Here is a 5,403-nt window from a genome sequence, read left to right as displayed (position 1 = left end):
CCGAAAGCCATTAAGGTTTTCTCCAAAACTGATAATAAAACCAGAAGTTTTTAATCGAAAACGCGAAATACTATTATTTTGTGATGATTTTCTTCTTTTCTGACAATAATGGGGTATTTTCAGCAAAAATGACAAAATTAATTTTGCTTCATTCATCGGTTTTTTTGGTACAAAAACCAAATATTTTTCTTCAATTTTTTACCGAAAGGTTTGTCAGGTCGTTCCAGTTTTAACAAAGTTTCTATTAAGCAATTCTTTCTACGCAAAAATCGCATCATTTTTTAGTTTTACTACGACTAAGATACTGACAATATTTAGGTATTTTCTGTGAAAAATTACAAGATACATTTTACTGGATCACTCACCTCGTTAACGGCTTTGCAAAACCTTTTGCGCTTCGAATTATGGACAAAACCCTAATAATTATGTCTGGATATTTTTCCAAAATTGCCCCGAACTGAAAAAACGAAAGTTTATAATCATTTATTTGGAAAACTCTTGGAAGCTGGGGTTTCTTCACTTTTATGACAATATTTCTAAACAACTCTCTAAACAGACAGACCAGACCGTCTTTCCTAAAGTTTTACTGTAAAATACTGGCAAACTGAATCTTTTATACAAAAAAATCGATTTTACAAGAAAACTGGTCGACTTTCTTTGGACTCAGTTCTGTTGCTGGGAAAATCTGAATAACTTTTTTTAGTTGTTTGATCAAAGTAGTAAAAAGTTACTCACAAAAAATGTTAATGACCTTTTTTTAGATGTGAAAATTCCAGTCTCGGGTCTCGTAAAGCTTTAATAAATATCTTAATGAACCGATGAGTTATAACTCATTAACTCAAACAGCGGCAACAACTCAATAGCGCAAGTCAACACAGTGTTACCCAGGCATAGTTCAACAACTATTTTCCTGAATTCAGCTAAGTTTCTATATACTTATTACTCAGTAAACATCTAGATTTTTGATGGGTTAGAAAATTGGCTGCTACTTTTCGCTAATTTTTGGCATCCCATAAGCATAGGTTCGAAAGTGCACAATTTTCCAGATACAGGTTTTTGTTTTTCTTTATTATTTTCTGAATAATGCCAATGTATTGCTAAAATTTGGTATTTAAGAGTTTTTGATGATAGATATTTACAGTTAAAGGTCTCATGGCAGCCTATGTCACACCGAAAATATTGCGTGAAAGCTTTTGGCTGTTGCGGAGTTTTTACTAAATGTAGAATGCAGATAACTGTGCATCCTTCAAAATATTAAATTTCTATTCAATTAAAAGATAATTTCGATCAGAAATTAATATAAAAAACCCCACTGTGCGACGGATCTCCGACTCTGAGGTTCTTTTCCCGTTTTTATTAGCGCTCTATACACGAGCGAAATATCTGTCATATCTGATACGTGGCGAGCCAAGTTCGAAGAAATATCGGTGCGTTAATGGTTAATCACGAGCCAAGCCAAATACAACTCGATGCGAATTTCGTACAAATCAAATCTGCAGATCTGGACTTGCGGACCAAATTTCGCCGTTAGTGGGTAGGGGCGAATACTATTATCAGATATTATTGCCGCCTAAGCAGTCATGCTATTGCCATATTTCCGCGGCTTAAAGAAAATACATATTCAGATAAAATTTAACGGTAGACATTGGTACAGATTTGAGATATAGTGTATAATGTTCTAATTCAAGCAATGGGCAAGAGGTGATGATGGCAAATTTGGCTATAGAAATCTTGGAAGATGATCAGATAGTAGCTAATGTCACAGGAGAAAATCACTACTTCGATTACGAAGACGAAGCTTGTCAAAAAATACCCAGTAATAGGCGGTCGATTAATTTGTGCCTACGTTCGGCTGAAGAAAATTTATTGCCACTGTACGAAGTGATTCTTCGTATTTGAATTATAGATATGTTACAGACGGTATATAGAATCAGACCGTATGTACAGACTAGGCCATATGTTCAAGCGCAATGATGTTTACATTTTCACTTGTTAACTGCAAAAATTGTGGTAAAAACAGTTTGTTCTTTGTTAAACGCTAAATATGATATATTTCAGATATGAAGTTACAAAAGTAAATCAGATGTAGTCATTAATAATACAAGCTTAAATTTAAAAATTTAGGTTTTACGAACAACTGTATGAGCGAACAAAATAGGTTGCCCAGAACAGCCGGGGTTTAACTAAAGGGTACCTAATGATTAGTGTGCACAGAACACATCTGTATGTTTTTCAGAATTTGCAGTATTTCACTAAGAAAGTGGTAGATCAATTTGCCTTTTTAATTTTAGTTTTAATAACAACGTGTTTATAAAAAAAATTCCTGCGTGCATTCGATTTCTATTTTTTTTTGCCGCATTTTTCCCTATGGCTGTCGACGCCCTTCCAGTCTATAGTCTCTAGTCTACCCACTTTCTTCTCACTTTTTTTGCGTAGATTTTCTGAAACCACTATGATGCCAGCACAAGCAATAGCTATCCGTTTCTTGCTTCGCATTTTAAACACTTAATTTAATTCCAGAAACATGTGACGCAATTTACAGGGCATTAAAAAACACATATCTATCATATAAATCACAAATCTGCTGTTTCTCATTAGCCATCGTTTTGCACAGAATATGAGACAGGGCTTCACACAACCAAGGTGTGGCGTCTTCAGAACAATTGTCCACTGGTGGTGCAATACGCTGTACAAAGACTTCAGACAAAGGTCTACATTCTTTTTCCCAATTAAAATTGATGGCTTTCTTTTTCTATTCACCCTAAACCATAAGGCTATACGCTCACCCGTAATAGCATAGGAATTCCCGTGCATTTTTGGTAGTGAGTTACAGAAAATCTACTTCTTGTATTTGATTCAAACTTGAAAAATTGGGTAGATGCTATCCTCGAGCATGTCAGAAAGTAATTTTGCCCTAAAACAATAGTCCATAAATGTAAGTTTTTTTCAAATTACCTTTATAAATCGTTGCAATTGTTTTTTCACATTTAAATTGGGTTTCTGACAACCTCCAAAGCTTCTAGTTTAGAATGCTTCAATATTTTTTTAAATTTGGACAAAAGATGCGACCAGGATTCCATGCCAAAATAGTCAATTTTCGGGGACATTTTTTCGTCAAATTCTAGCTCAAATTTTTCGATTTTTTCCTTAATAAAAGTTAGGTCATATGGTCTTCGTTTGAGACAAATATTATCTTAGTGCCCCTTTGATCACTTACGGGACACCCCCGATGTCACGTCAGAGCCCTACTTGTGTGCACGCGGAAATGAATCAAAGATCAAATGCAAATAAGTCACAGGGCTCCAGAACTTGATGAATTTACTAAGTACTAGTCTGGATGAAATATGAAACCGAAAGTCGTCAATTAACAGTCGAAAAGGTAGAAAGAGACGCCGGCGCCGGTCGGCTACAAGGCAAGCGTGTTGCAGTAGTTCACGCTTACCGAAATCTGAAGTTATCTCAAGATTCAACTAGCATTTTTTGAGCGTATAGCCATAAAGCCATCTGAACGAAAATCTATCCTGACAGAAAATCCACTTCAGATGGGATCGTTGGCTTGAGCGTGTATATAAACGCTGTTCAGGCCAGGTTTATGGGTTTCAAATAAAGTATTGCTTCGATGTGCGGGATTCTTTTGGTTGTATTATCGTTTAAAGCACTTATTTCCTAATATTACATTTGCGTTCCACATATTATTAAACTTTTTATTGATTTAAATAATTGCTTGAATTAATGATAATTTTGCTCACAACGCCATTGTTAAAGTAAGCTTGAATTTGCGTACATTTGTTCGCATTTTTTTGCAACATCTGCAGCCTGTAACAATTTAATCAACTCAGGGTGAATAGAAAAAGAAAGCCATAAATTTGAATTGGGATATACCGATGCCCAAGATTTTACCTACTTTCTCCTAAAATTTTTCTTTAGACACAAGTCAACTTCTGCAGAATCATCAATTCGTCAATTGGCAGCACAGTCTTCTAATAAAACATCTCTCACACAGATGTTATTGGGAAACGATTGGCAGTACCTTTGAATATTGGAGACAAATTTTCTGACGTTGGAAAAGCATGGGCATCAAAATGGAGAGATCTCAATCCACAGCAAGCGGTGCATGCGGAAAAATTAATAAATGATGTTTTCTACGAAGCACAGTTGGGAAACTTAAATCGTAGTTGTCTCCTACAAACTATGCAGAAAAATTCCAGAATAGTTCATCCTCCATTCGTCTCTCAGCTCCCATTCAACTGTCAGCCTTCAACACGCAACAGTCATTACACTCTCAACCCTGGTTCACCATTCAGCACCAATTCAAAGCTCACCAATCATTGTTCCCTCAAGTCTCATTTAATATTCCCAATATGCAACGAGAAGTCAAACCGCTAACACCCAACCATCAAGCGACTTCGCAAGTTTTTAGCAACTACAATGATTGTATGGATGAAGCAGCTTAATTGTATATAATTTTTTTTGAACCTATTCTTTGATTGAAGATCAACATATTAAGTTCATTAATAAAAAATATATCTCTACTTTTTGATTTATTTTCTTGTATTATCAATATTTAAAAACTTACCTTTAGATATGTGTTTTTTTAATGCCCTGTAAATTGCGTCACATGTTTCGGGAATTAAATTACTCAGAGCTGGCTTGGAAATAACGGTGGAAAATTTTAAGTCTTTGTAGCTTCTTCTGGTTGCCAAAAATCTGAGTGTAACTGATAATCGTTCGTGGGGGGTAATCGCACGTCTCATAACGGTGTCTGCTCTCGAAATCATTGGCGTAATTAAGTTTAGCAAATGCAGGTATGTGGCTTCGTCCATACGTAAGTAATTACGAAAATCGTCAGGATCATTACGTGATTCCGCTATTAAATTCGTATGAGACAAGAAATTCCTATTCAGCAACCATGATTTACACCATTTCCTTTTAGTTTTTAAGTTCATCTTCTTTTTAATTACACACACTGCAGCAGTTGCAAGAATTAACTCTTCGTCTAAATGTTCCATCTTGGCAGCAATGCACGTTTGGGTGGTATTCCTTCACATCTGTGTAAAACCATAGAACAAGGCTTATATAGAAACGACTCTTACTCTTGTGGAAACTGTGTCGCTAAAGTGGCGCGTCCTGGTGGCTGAGAATTAAAGAATTCTAACAAACCTGTATTATGAACCCACTACACTTGCTTATTTTTAATTGTGCCGCAAGGGGCAGCTGATAATAGGGATAAATGACACAACTACACAAAAATACATATTAATATATATATTACTTGTTGTTTATTGTTTATATAAATACTTTTTGCAGATAAAAAAAATCTTTGGAGCATTTTTAGGAACAACTTTAAAACATACGCCTTTTGTGATAGGAAGCCGTGCATTTTCTAACAGCCTTCAAGACACC

The 5,403-nt window shown here is 35.4% G+C and overlaps 1 protein-coding gene across 3 annotated transcripts in view; it reads left to right on the top strand.

Moving 5' to 3' along the window:
* The window catches only part of LOC109535332 (protein sprouty homolog 2), a 59,743-nt gene that overhangs the window by 51,545 nt on the left and 2,795 nt on the right, over positions 1-5,403 (top strand). The window lies entirely within an intron of this gene.

The sequence above is a fragment of the Dendroctonus ponderosae genome, unplaced genomic scaffold (assembly GCF_020466585.1).
Source record: "Dendroctonus ponderosae isolate FM_Combo_2020 unplaced genomic scaffold, Dpon_F_20191213v2 Dpon_F_20191213_1, whole genome shotgun sequence".
In the NCBI taxonomy this organism is placed as follows: Eukaryota; Metazoa; Arthropoda; class Insecta; order Coleoptera; family Curculionidae; genus Dendroctonus; species Dendroctonus ponderosae.
The sequence above is the reverse complement of the archived record's forward strand: the minus strand, read 5'-3'. Positions and strand labels throughout refer to the sequence as shown.